The sequence below is a fragment of the Amblyraja radiata genome, chromosome 1, assembly GCF_010909765.2.
Source record: "Amblyraja radiata isolate CabotCenter1 chromosome 1, sAmbRad1.1.pri, whole genome shotgun sequence".
In the NCBI taxonomy this organism is placed as follows: domain Eukaryota; kingdom Metazoa; phylum Chordata; class Chondrichthyes; order Rajiformes; family Rajidae; genus Amblyraja; species Amblyraja radiata.
The window spans coordinates 51,807,839-51,822,275 of NC_045956.1; positions in this window are offsets into that span (position 1 = coordinate 51,807,839).

Consider the following 14,437-nt stretch of genomic DNA (forward strand, 5'->3'; position numbering starts at 1 on the left):
CCCGCAGGTATGGCAGTTTTAACGCGGTGCAGTGCTTCCCGCACTGTGCCGCTCCTTCACTACTTGGGCCTGGGGTGCTCCAACGCGGTGCAGTCCTCTCGGGGAGCTGGCCGCTCGCAGCCGCAGGTCTGGTAGTTTTAAAAAACGCGGTGCAGTGCTTCCCGCACTGTGCCGCTCCTTCTCCACTTGGACCTGGGGTGCCCCAACTACACTAGTTCCACCTGCCTGCATTTGGCCCATATCAAGTCAAGTCAAGTCAAGTTTATTCGTCACATACACATGCGAGATGTGCAGTGAAATGAAAAGTGGCAATGCTCGCGGACTTTGTGCAAAAAAACAAACAAACAAACAAACTACAAACAGAATGGAACAGAATAGTAAGATTAAACGAGAACTTACCAGTTTGAAGTTTGATCTTGATTTTATGAGGAGTTACGATGAGCGATTACGTGAAGAAGGGCCGTCCGTCTGCGTGCGCGTCAATCTTCAAAGCAGCGGTGTTAAATCACAGATAAAAAAGAAGACCTGAGAATAGTAAGATTGTGAAAAACTTGAACTTCCATATGACCTTGATAATATGAGGGTGGGAGCGGTGGGCACGTAATCGCTCATCCTAACTCCTCATAAAATCAAGATCAAACTTCAAACTGGTAAGTTCTCGTTTAATCTTACTATTTTACTTCGGAGTCACATGAGTGACTACGTGAAGATTTCAAAGCTCTGTGATTTTACGCCGGTTTACGAATCCAAGCGTCACACACTGAATGGATTGACCATGGATGCGTGTAATCATTAAAGCATTCAGACATTACGTAGTTAAGTAAAGAAACTGATGCTTTAAATGAAAGAAAAGTTTTTTAAAAAGTTACCCCTCCCAACCTTGGGGGGGAAACTAAGGGACAGAACTTAAAATGGTACATGCAAACACCCCCAGTCCGGTTATGGGTTTGTTATAAAAACCGGTGGACCGTTATTTCATTCGTCCATCCTGCAGCCACTAGGATGTCGTTAAGGGGCACGTCCATAGCTCTTGCTGCCGACGTAGATGCAGCCCTGGTGGAGTGAGATTTAACGATATAAATGTTTACTCCTGCTACCGCCATTACCTCCTTTGACCATCTGGAGATGATTTGAGTTGATACCTTCTGGTGTGGTTTTTTATGGCTGATGAGGACCGATTGTTCTGAGCCTCTGAGGTTCTCCGTAACTCTCAGATAGTGGTGTTAGTACGTTACCACACACACAACCGTTGGTCCTCTGGATATGCCAAGAACTGGATCTCCATCCCTGGCATTCCTGGCCTGCTCTGTTTTATCAGGTTCCTGATTAGGAATGTTATGTTGTTCATATTGGTGGTCATGTAGTCCAACTGTAACTTTTGCAGTGTCTGGACTCTTTGTCAGCATACCACCTTCAGGGTTAGTTATACGCGGTCCCCACTGTCAAAGTAGGGTTAGTACCACGCTCACATCCCATGTGTCCGTGTAGCTTGGCCTTGGAGGTCTTAAATTGTAAATTCCCTTCATGAATTTTGTTGTAAAGGGGTGCGTTCCTATCGACCCATGCCCTGCTTCCAGCATCAGATAGGAGCAGAGTGCGCCTCTGGCACTATAGATTGCACTATAACTTTGTTTATAGTTATGGTACAGAGTTGATAGGAACTCCAAGACATCCGTTATCCGAACTGTGTTGTATTTGTTCGGACAGTCCTATGCCTGGACATGGCCTCCTCAGAATCTGCAGACCAACAAGTTAATACGTTCATGTAGTGGATGATTGCTCCCTGTAACTGGGTTCACTGGGAGGTCCCTGCTCTTGGGTACAGCCATAACTGGCTGGACTATAATTCCCAATTTGTTTGGGGACCAGGCTTGAGTAGGCCAATCTGGCACTACCAATATGCCTGTGGCTTAGTTTTGCTTGATTTTGGTCAAGCATCGGTTTGTGAAACAAATTGGCGGAAAGCATACATAAATATTCCTCCCCAATTGAGGGAGAAAGCATCCACTGCCTTAGCTCCTGGATCTAGCTCGCAGGACACATATCTGGGTAACTGATGGTTTGGTCTAGATGCAAACAGATCAATATCTGGTATGCCAAATGGTGTAGTTATTTCGTTAAATACTGCCCGATTCAACATCCATTCTGTGTTGTTATTAAACATTCGTGATCCAGCATCTGTCACCGTGTTATATCTACCTCGTAGATAGACCGCTGTAACCCAAATATTCCTCTCGATACACCAGTGCCAAATGAGGTTCGACAATCTGTCGCAAGATACAGATTTTACACCACCCTTGTGATTGATATATGCCACCGCAGTGGTGTTATCAACCTGAATTTGAACAAGCACAGGTTGCATGTTGCTACAGAAAACCTTGAGTCCATATTGTGCCCCCAACAATTCTGGGTAATTGATTCCCTGTGTTGGGGAATTACAGACTCCTGCTCATTCCATCTGCCCCCACAGCTCTAGACTGTGTTTGTGGCTCCCCATCCTTAGCCGCTAGCATTGGTCTGAACCACCGATGGCTTTCGAGCAAAATTTCCCTTGAGCTGTCTCTCGTTCGTTATCCACCATAGTTTATCAACAATGGCCTCTGCTGGTAATCCATAGTTTTGCCAATTTGGCCTGCATGTAATCTGAGTGTTCGTTCCTTTGCTCGCTGTAAATTCTGGTAATGCAAAGGCCCGTGACCTACTGCTGGAAATGCAGGTACTATTTGCCAATTACATTCGCTGTTTGCCTGATAGATGGCTAGTATTTGACTATCAGGTCATAGCAGGCTTATTTAATCTTGTTGTTTGCCCCTAGGCAAAGTCACCAACATATTTACTGTTTTTAATAGTAAATCCTAGGTAATCAATAACCCTTGTAGGTGTCAATTTTGATTTAACTGGATGGATGAGGTAACCAATTCTTTCAAACAGGGTTTTGGTTTGCTCTGACTGATGCTTCTGCCAATTCTTGGTGACTCCAAATTGAAAATGTCCTCCAAATATGCCATTACTATGTGGTTTTGAGATCTTTGTAGTCCCAGAATTGGTTTCCGTAGTTTAGTCAATAGTCTAGGAGCTGATGTCAACCCATTTGGCAGAGCCATGCCATCCAGTTAAACTTCAAATATCTCCTGTTCTTAGTGAATAGACACCGAATAGTATGCATCTTTGAGGTTGATGCATGCCATGTGACCATTTGATAGGAAGCTCCTATAAAACAGTTGTTAGACCATAACAACATTTTACTGTTCTGAAAGTCTATACTGCACATATGAGTTAAACCTGGATGAAGTGACATCCTCCATCTGTCACCTGTCCTGGAAGGCAATCCTGCCCATAATACTGAGCCTGCCTTGAAGGCAACTCCGGTCCGAGTTCCAAGTCTGCTTGGAACCTATGTATGTTGTGCAGTAAAATAATCACATGTTATTATCTGTTTTTTAAAACCAGATCTGAAATTCATGTTATTGTCATTTTGAACAAAAACACAAGAGTAAAATTACCAACATGTAACTGGTCCACAATCCCTTGTTTCGGTAAACCCAGATCCACCTACCTCCATGGCTACCGGTGGTCTTGTGGTAAGCCCAAAGGCCCCTGATGCGGGTTCCTTTTCTTTCCTTGATTGGGAGTAGGACTGGTAGGGAGTGTGGATTCCATGTTTCTCCTGACCTCTGCTTGGGTCTTGGTCTGAAAACCTTATCATACTGAGCTTGCCTTGTAAGACAATTCTGGCCATAATTCTGAGTCTGCCTTGAAAGACGACTCTGATCATATTTCCGTGCCCAGTTTTCAAGCTACCACTGGCTTCAGTGAACTGCTTATTCCCTATGGAGGTGTGGGGTGTGTTTGTCGCCTACTGATGAAGTTTGCTTGTCGTTGTACCTTGATTGGTCCGACAGCTTTTGCTTCCTTCTTCTGGTCTTACCTGAAGAGAGGATTCGGCGGCTAGTTTCTCCAATCTCACCCTGATAGCGCTGTTCCCTTGCCGGCATTTGTGCAAATATTCTGCCAACTGCTGGCTCTTGAGGCCATATGCATGTGCTTCAGTATGTTCATACTTTAAATTCGAGATCAGTTACCTACTGATAACTCACACTCCCCTCCACTGAGAGTGAGATTTGTAGGCAGCCCTGAAAACAGGTGCTGCCGCAGGCCCCTGAGGATACCTGCGCTGACATGGCCCCTCCAGCGGACCTAAATGAGATTCTTGCTTTGGGTCAGACTGAAACTGACCGTGGATGCTCCTTTCCTCAGAGCAGGAGACATTTGTGCAGCCCTGAAACAGGTGCCGCTGCCTGCGGGTTCTCCATAATTCCCGGGCTGATAACTCCCTCCTTTGGAGTATATCATTGTGGAGCACCTCTCCATCAGGTGCTCCATGTGGGTTTTGAACGTTTAAACACGTTACCCATGAAGGAGGTTATCCTCTCCATCCGGGATCCTCCTGGCCTATCCTCCAATTGGGTTTGCCTACGTATTCCTGGCCCGTTTTGTTTTCCCCATGTGTGAGGCTGCTGGCACGGCCTGCTGTAGAGGCCCGTGCTGATGCTGCTCCCTCCTTCGGAGCAGATCATTGTTGGAGCAACTTCTCCATAAGTTGCTCCATGTGGGAGAGTCGTCCTCAGACGCTCTCCGTTGAGGGAGGGTATCCCTCTTCCCCGTACTCATCTGAGTCAACGGGTGTCAGACTTGCGGGTGGTTTTTACATCCCACAGGACCACCACGGAGCTCCTCCTCCTGCACCAAGTCTTTCCTGCCGGTTCTGCCAGCGGTAATGTTGGGAACAAGACCGTCGCCCGCTACTGGGAATGCTGCGGTCTTCGGCAGCCGACTTCCCCGCGGACCGTCTCCTCAACATCTGGGCTCTGAAACTACAAAAAGCTTCAAGTCCGAGAGAACGCAGGTAAGTAGTTCAACTTTCCTTACCTGCCGATCCTGACGGCTGGGAGGACACAGTGCCTCTCCAGTCCGTCATGCGCGTTGCCTCTCCAGACGTAATGACGCGCACGCAGACGGACGGCCCTTCTTCACGTAGTCACTCACGTGACTCCGAAGTAAAATCACATATTCTTTTACATATTAAATATTGTGGGCGGATGGAAAAAGGGAAAAATATATATATATCCCTCTAAACCTGTCCTATCCGTGGACCTGTCTAAATGTTTCTTAAACATTACAATCGTTAATTTGTTGGTAAGCAGTGAAACAACATATCATGTTAACAGAAACAGGGAACCACTACTTTAAGACAACAATTAAACACAGCAAGTTAGTCTTCTTAAGATGATGGGTCCAGCAGTTGTAGGTTTAGAGATACAGCATGGAAACAGGCCCTTAAGCCCACTGAGTCCTCACTGACCATCAAACACCAGTTCACAAGTTCACAGGTTATAGAAATAGGATTAGGCCATTTTGCCCCTCGAGTGTACTCTGCCATTCAATCATGGCTGATCTCAGCCACCTAATCCTATTTTCCTGCCTTCTCCCCATAACCCTTGACACCCATTCTAATCAAGAACTTGTCTATCTCTGCCTTATAAATATCTACTGACTTTGCCTCCACAACCCTCTATGGCAATGAGTTCCACAGATTAACTACCCTCTGATTAAAGAAGTTCCTCCTCACCTCCTTTCTAAAAGAGCACCCTTTATTTCTGAGGCTATAACCTCTGGTCCTAGACTCTCCCACCAGTGGAAACCTCCTTTTCGCATCCACTCTGTCTATGCCTTTCATTATTCTCTAAGTTTCAATGAGGTCCCCCCTCAACCTTCTAAACGGTGTTATCCAGCTCTACCAGCTGTGCCACTGAGCCGTTCTAAGTTCTGTGTTATCCTACTTTTGCATCCACTCCGAACACACCAGGGGCAATTTACAGAGGCCCAATTAAACTGCAAACTTGCACGTCTTTGGGGTGCGGGACGAATTTAGAGCTCCTGATGGAAACCCACGCAGTCACAGGGAGAATGTGCAAACTCCACACACAGAGCACCTGATGTCACGACTGAACCAGGTTTTACTTTAGTTTAGAGCTACTGCATGGAAACAGGCGCACTGAGTCGAAGCTAACCATCATCTCACGTCCACATTAGTTCTATTTAATCCCACTTTCTTATCCACTCCCGACATATTAGGGGAAATTTCATAGGCCAATTAACCTAAAAACACGCACGTCTTCGGGATGTAGGCGGAAAACCAGAGCATCCGGAGGAATCCCACACACTCACAGGAAAATGAGTAAACTCCACACAGACAGCACCCGAGGTCAGGATCGAACTCTGGTCTCTGGCGCTGGAAGGCAGCGGCACTACCAGCTGTGCCACCGTGCCGTTCTGTTTGTAACGACGCTCTTATAAAGCAGTTATAAAGGTGTTTCTTCGCCCAACACCTCCGCTCAGTTCGCAATAACCAACCTGGCTCAGCACTTCAACTCCCCCTCCCATTCCGAATCCGACCTTTCTGTCCTGGGCCTCCTTCATGGCCAGAGTGAGTCCCACCGCAAATTGGAGAAACAGCACTTCATATTTTACTAGGGTAGTTTACCCCCCAGCGGTATGAACATTGACTTCTCCAATTTCAGGTAGTCCTTGCTTTCTCCCTCCTTCCCAGCTCTCCCACAGCCCACTGTCTCTGCCTCTTCCTTTCTTTTTCCCGCCATCAGTCTGAAGAAGAGTCTCAACCCTAAACGTCACCTATTCCTTCACTCCATAGATGCTCCCTCACCCAGTGAGTTTCTCCAGCTTTTTTGTCTACCTTCGATTTTTCCAGCATCTGCAGTTCTTTCTTAAACTCTTATAAAGCAGCATGACTCTAGTGAAGAATGCAGGAATAGATTGAGTTACAGCACAGAATGTTAGTACCAAGTCAGTGTTTGACTTCATTACGTGCAAATCAATTTTCCATCCTTATTCCCATTTCAGTTTCCTCTTTTGTCTTCAATGTGACTCTTCAATTCCACCTCAACCATTGACACTGGAATTGATTTATTAAACTGTATACACATGTGTAGGAGCTTATTCCTGTTTTCTTTATGTCACTGTCAATAAACTCTGATCTGCAATGATCAAATAAAAAAGACTCAATTCCTCCTTCACAAATTTATTTCCTCACATGGTTTTTAGTTTAGTTTTGAGATATAGCACGGAAACAGGCCCTTCAGCCCACTGACTCCATGCTGACCACCGATCCCCATACACTAGCACTATCCCCCATACACACTTTACACAGGGACAATTTACAAGCTTTACTGAAGCCAATTAACCTACAAACCTGTACATTTTTGGAGAGTGGACAGAAATTGGAGCACCCAGAGAAAACCCATGCAGTTCAAGGAGAACGTACACACTCCGTATAGACAGCACCCGTAGTCCCGAACCTGGGTATCTGGCGCTGTAAGGCAGCAACTCTACCATTGCGCCACTGTGCCACCCAGCACGGTGCTGCTAACTATGCCCAGTACGGTAGCATAGTGGTTAATTTCCTGGACTAGCAGTGTGAGCCATTAATCCAGATACTCTAGTAAATGGAGGGATATGGATTATGTGCAGGCAGATACACAGATATTGTGGGCTGAAGGGCCTGTCCCTGCACTATAATGTTCTATATTCTGTTCATACAGATGTTGAATGGCACCATGGCAGCTGGGAACTTATTTTAAAATAATTAAATAAATTTGTAATAAAAGCAAAAATATCACTTCAGAATCGTAAACTATGAGATTGTTTTAAAAACCCAGATGTTTTGCCAATGTTTTTCAGGAAGGAAGATCTTTAAATGTTGTGATGGTACCTGCCTTGACTACCTCCTCCGGCAGTTCGTTCCGTACACCCACCAACCTTTGTGTAAGATAGTTGCCCCTCGGGTTCCCATTAAAACTTAAACTTATGTTCTCTGGTCCTCGTCTTAAACTTATGTTCTCTTGTCCTCGATTCCTCTACTCTGGGTAAGAGACTGTTTACCCGATCTATTCGTCTCACAATTTTGAACACCTCTATAAGTTCACCCTTCATCCTCCTTCGCAACAAGGAATATAGCCCTAGCCTGCTTAACCTCTCCCTATAGCTCAAGCCCTCGAGTCCTGGCAACATCCTCGTAAATCTTCCCTGCGCCTTCTTCAGCTTGACAATGTCTTTCCTATAACATGGTGCCAAAAATGAACGCAATGCTCTAAATATGGCCTCACTAATGACTTATATAATTGCAATATGACCTTCCAACATCTATAGTCCATACTCTGACTGATGAAGGCCAATGTGCCGAAAGCCTTTTTGACCACCCTATCTACTTATGACGCCACTTTCAAGGAACCATGCACCTGCACTCCTAGATCCCTCTGCTCTACAACACTCCCCAGAGCCCTACCATTCACTGTGTGGGTCCTCCCCATATTAGACCCAAAAATGCAACACCTCACATTTCTCTGTATTAAATTTCATCAACCATTCCTCAGCCCACCTGGCCAATCTATCAAGATCCTGCTGCAATTTTTGACCACTATCTACAATACCACCCATTTTTGTGTCATCTGCAAACGAATCATGCCATGTACATTCTCATCCAAATAATTGATATAGATAACAAACACCAATGGGCCCAGCACTGAACCCTAAGGCACACTACTAGTCACAGGCCTCCATGTCCCCTGGTTCCCGAAACTTTCTCCTCTGGTTCTCAATGTCCTCTGGTTCTCAAATTGAGGATAAAAATTATAGAAATTATTATAGAAATGGGGAGAACCAACGTCACTGGGGGAGTAAACACAAGGATTTTACTTCGGAGTCACATGAGTGATTCCGTGAAGAACCCGTTCAGCACGCATGCGCGGCTATAACGCCAGCAGTGCAACAGCGGCGCAGCGGGAGTCAGACACTCCCGCTACGAGCCTGAAGGAAAGGAACGTTAGGTAAGTACTTACCTTCAGTTTAAAGTCGGTCTTTGCGTTTGTTTTTGCTCCAGGGGGAACAAAGCAGCAGAGGGAAGCGGCCCCCGTTCGACTCCAGGGAAGGAGCCGACAGTGGAAGCGGGGAGAGGTGGCAACGGGACCGCACACGCTGCGGTCCACAGACACGGGTGCTGCGCTGATGCCCAGTCCGCTAAACAGCTGTCTGACCAACAGCAGCGGACTGGAGGGAAATTTAAAAACCGGCCGGCACCCGTGCAGACTCCCGACAAGGAGACTCGCCGCCCGAGCACCGCTGAAATGCCGCCCGAAAACAGCAGACAGCCTCTAACAGCAAGGTCAGGACCAACCTCAGGCTGGAGACAGACACGGAAGATGGGATCAGCACTTCAAACAAGAAACAAGAGTGTCTGTTTCTCCAAGCCAGAGGAAGGACATGGAGCTAAAAACTCCAGCGAGACTGCCTCAGGAGCAGGGGCAAGTCCGCCAAGGGAGCTAACACTCCCGCACCAGTGCCTAACAGCACTGGCCATCTCCCTTGTCGAGGGATTGATGGGAACCAGAGCTGGGCTGGTCAAGACGAGGGGTCACTGGCTGAACAACATCGGGAGTATGCTTGAGGTACAGGATCAGGAAGAGCTGCTGGGTGTGGCTCCACCACTAGTGAGATGACTTTTCAGTCTCAACTGACGGCCAGCTTACTACCTGTTCTTTTCAAAACACCTCTCCAAGACAGGTAGTCATGAGGTGTTGGATTTCATCACGCCTCCCCTAAATTGCATTTACTCAAAGTGCCCACCGTTATTGGGGGGTACATTGAGCATCTCTTTTAAAAACCCAAATATCTTAAAATGAATTTGATATCCCTGACGTCGGTTATCATTTTCGCATGCTCTTTCCAGAGGGTCAGGGTAGTATGGCAAAACACCTGACCTACTGTTCGCAGTGCTCCGCAACATCTCAGGAAGTTATAAAACCTGCCCTCAACTCAAAATTTTTTACAGGACTGTGAGAACGCCGACCTCACAACCACAGATCCTGCTATCTGGCTAAGTTACCAAACCAAGCCTAAAAAACTGGACGAAGTGTCCAAAATAGCGGCGCAAGAGGGCAGGGTCTGGAATGAGCACCACACGTAAACCAGTCAGCAGTACCTCTAACGCGTCCACCAAGAGGGTCTACCTCATGGTACTGGTGAAAGCTCGGGGCCTGCATGCCAATCCCGTAAGCCTTTCAGGCCAGGGCCCAGAGCAGGCCCCATGGAAAATGCGCCACCCCCCAACATCACCGCCACATCGGACAACGTGCAAGACTCGTTGGACCGGCAGGAAACAGAAGAATACCCATAACCATGGAGGTAGGTGGGTCTGGTTCCTACCAACGTATAGAAAATAGGGGCTTAATACTAACAGGGGGGAGATTACACCTGTTTTAAGAAGCACTGGAGTCTATCACGAGTGACCAGTATATACTCAATGGCTTTAGTGGATACAAAATACAATTCATACTAGAAAAATTGCCACCAGTTCAACATTTACCCCAGAGGGTATTTTCCCTCTCCGTTAAAGAAACGAGAGGGACAAGCTGAACTGGTGAGACTAATTACAAAGGATATCATGGGAAACATGAACCCTTGGAATTCGTATCAAAAGATGGTGGATGTCGCATCATCATTTGACTTAACTTCACTAAATATGTTTGTTAAGTATATACATTTCAAAATGGAAACGGTTGTTACTGCCAAACAACTAATTTCCAAAGGATACTTCATGGCAAGCATTGATCTTAAAGATGTTTACTATTTAGTACCATTCACAAGGATCATCGCAGATACCTGAAATTTACCTGGATGGGGCAGCTATGGCAGTTTAAAGCGTTACCCAATGGGCTCACATCAGCCCAAGATTATTCACCAAGATACTAAAACCAGCTCTGGCAATATTCACAAGACAAAAACATATTGTCATGGCATTTCTTGATGATATCTTTTAAAAAATAGGCAAGACCATGGAATTGACTATGTTAGCTGTATCAGTTACCAAACAGTTATTCAAAACCCTGGGATTGTCTTACATCCAGATAAATCTAAGTTGAAGCCATCCACAATCATGGACTACTTGGGCTTCACAATTAATTCAGTCCACGTGACTGTAACTTTGCCAAGAGACAAAACAGTTGAATTGGCACAATCATGCAACAATTTAATGGTCCACGTACTCCCAACTATTCGACAAGTAACAGAGTAATTGGGAAAATGGTAGCAGCATTTCCGGCTACACAATTCGGACCTTTGCACTGTCAAAACTTACAAAGAGCAAAGGTACAGGCACCAAAATGACATACAAGTCATTATGATCGTGTCATGAAGTTACCCACTGAAGCAATATCATAACTACAGTGGTGGGCAAAAAACATTTGGCATAATTTCAACCTATTATCATCACTAAGTAGTAGATGGACTAACCCAGAATCATCGTTACCACTTACACTGGGCATTAATTATCTACAGATGTTGGGTGGCTTTTATGGTTTAAAAGCATATGCACAAATATGAATCACTTGCATGTACGGTTGCAAATAGATAATACTACGGTGGTGGCCTACATTAACCATATGGGCGGCATAAAATCGGTATCATGCGACAAGTTGGTCAACACAATTTGGCAATGGTGTGTCGAAAGACATATTTGGCTATTAGTAACTTACCTGCCAGGTAAGCTAAATACAGTGGCAGACACCAGGTCACGTAAATTTAATGACAACATCGAATGGATGCTAAACCCCCAAAAATTTGCAAAAGTTATCAAGCAATATGGCACGCCAGATATCGATTTATTTGCATCAAGGCTAAATCACCAGGTACCTATGTATGTCGCTTGGGAACCAGACCCTGAGGCAGCAGCGGTAGATGCGTTCGCGCTGGATTGGGGAAATTCTTCTTCTATGCATTTCCTCCCTTCTGCCTCGTCAGTTGGGGACTACGCACAATACAAATGGACTCTGCTTCAGGTATTTTTATAGTACCCGACTGGCCTATGCAGCCATGGTTCCCAAAACTCCATGACATGGTTGTTGAAACTCCGATGATATTCCCCAGTGACCCAGAGTTATTAACACCCAGTGTCGGGCACAAGCCACCCGTGCCATGAAAAAATCAAACTCCTGGGTTGCAGATTCTGCACAAACCACTTCTGGGACTGGGATTATCAGAACAAACCGTCGACACCATGTCAGCATCCCTCCGAACATCCACTAAAAAACAGCACTTGTCCAGCATCAAGAAATGGGAGAAGTACTGCTTGGATACAGGGACCACCTACTCAACCGCTACAGTTACCAACGTACTGGAATTCCTGGCGAACCTTCACCACGATGAAGGACTCAGCTACAGAGCCATCAACACAGCTAGAAGTGCCCTGCCTGTCTATTTAAAACCAGCTCCAGGACAAGAGGCCATGGGGTCCCACCCGCTGGTGGTCAAAGTAATGAAGGGTATTTACAACTCTAACCCCCTAGACCAAGGTACACCCATATATGGGATGTCAGTGTGGTCCTAACATACCTCAGGGGATGGCCACCAGCCAGATCCCTCAACCTGGAACAATCTATGCTCAAAACACTCATGTTGATGGCACTTGTATCTGCACAGAGGGTCCAGTCACTACACCTATTGCGACTGGACAGCATGCTCACAGCTCCAGACCAGATCTCTGTCGCTATCCAGGGACTGATCAAACAGAGCAGACCAGGAACACCTAATCCAGTCGTGGAATTCCGGGCTTACCCACCAGAACCACGGTTATGTGCCATGACCCACATACTTTCCTACATAGACAAAACCAAAATATTCGAGGGAGATGAAAAGCCTTGTGGGTCAGTCATAAAAAACCTTATGGTCGGGTGACGAGCCAAACCATTGCGAGATGGCTCAAGCAGGTGCTAAAAACTGCTGGGATAAACACTAATATGTACAAATTTTATTCCACCAGGGCAGCATCCACGTCGACGGCTAAAAGAATGGATGTGCCGATAGACCACATCCTGGCTACAGCAGGATGGTCGGGGGAAAGACCGTTCACAAATTTTATAATAAGCCGTTGGCAAAACCTGTTTTATTTGCAGGAAAGATTTTACGGACTGCAAATATTTAATTTAAGCCCAGGGGAGCAATTTAATTTCTTTGTTGTTATTGTTAAAAAATACCATTGTGGTTTTTCTACAAACAGATTCATTGGTTGATTACGATAACACACTTCCTCCCTCAAAGACTTCGGCAGTGCGTGAAGTAATAACTGTTACACGGTTTGAAATCACAGAGCTTTGAAGTCTTCACGGAATCACTCACGTGACTCCGAAGTAAAATAGTAAGATTAAACGAGAACTTACCAGTTTGAAGTTTGATCTGTATTTTATGAGGAGTTACGATGAGGGATTACGTGCCCTCCGCTCCCACCCTCAATAATATGGGTCAAACTGATAAACTGATGTCTCCTTGTCTTTACTATGTTTACTTCAATAACTGTGTCTATCTGTGATTCCACACCGCTGCTTTGAAGTGTGCCGCGCATGCGTGCTGAGCGGGTTCTTCACGTAATCCCTCATCGTAACTCCTCATAAAATACAGATCAAACTTCAAACTGGTAAGTTCTCGTTTAATCTTACTATTATTCAGGTGATGTACCCTTACAACAATATGAAGATATGAGACCACACCTGGAGTATTGGAGGGAGTGCAGTATAGGCTTACATGGTTAATTCCCGGATGGCAGGACTGTCATATGCTGAGATAATGGAGCGGCTGGGCTTGTATACTCTGGAGTTTAGAAGGATGAAAGGGAATCTTATTGAAACATATAAGATTATTAAGGGTTTGGACACGCTAGAGGCAGGAAACATGTTCCCGATGTTGGGGGAGTCCAGAATCAGTGGCCACAGTTTAAGAATAAGGGGTAAGCCATTTAGAACGGAGACAAGGAAATACTTCTTCACACAGAGAGTTGTGAGTGTGGTATTCTCTGCCTCGGAGGGTGGTGGAGGCCAGTTCTCAGGATACTTTCAAGAGAAAGCTAGATAGGGCTCTTAAAGAATGGAGTCAGGGGATATGGGGGGAAGGCAGGAACGGGGTACTGATTAAGGATGATGATCAGCCATGATCACATTGAATGGTGGTGTTGGCTCGAAGGGCCAAATGGTCTACTCCTGCACTTATAGTCTATTGTCTATTGTCTATTGAGAAGAATCACATTGTTTATATAACCACTATTTTTGTACATATCCTCCTTTACATTGCATCCATAAGTGTAACTGTATTGCATCATCAATTAAATCTAATCCATCTCCATTTAATCCAGTCTACGCTATGAGAATAGCAAATTACATTGCATTGTCAATGTGCTGGAAATGATGCGACAGGCAATCTGTTAGAGTGGGATTGATTTGTGCAGAGCCCTAATAGACAGTGCAACACGCTTTCAGAGGAAACACCCTCAGGGTAAGTGGCTGATTGATGCTCCAAGCAGATACAGCAACGTGCATCT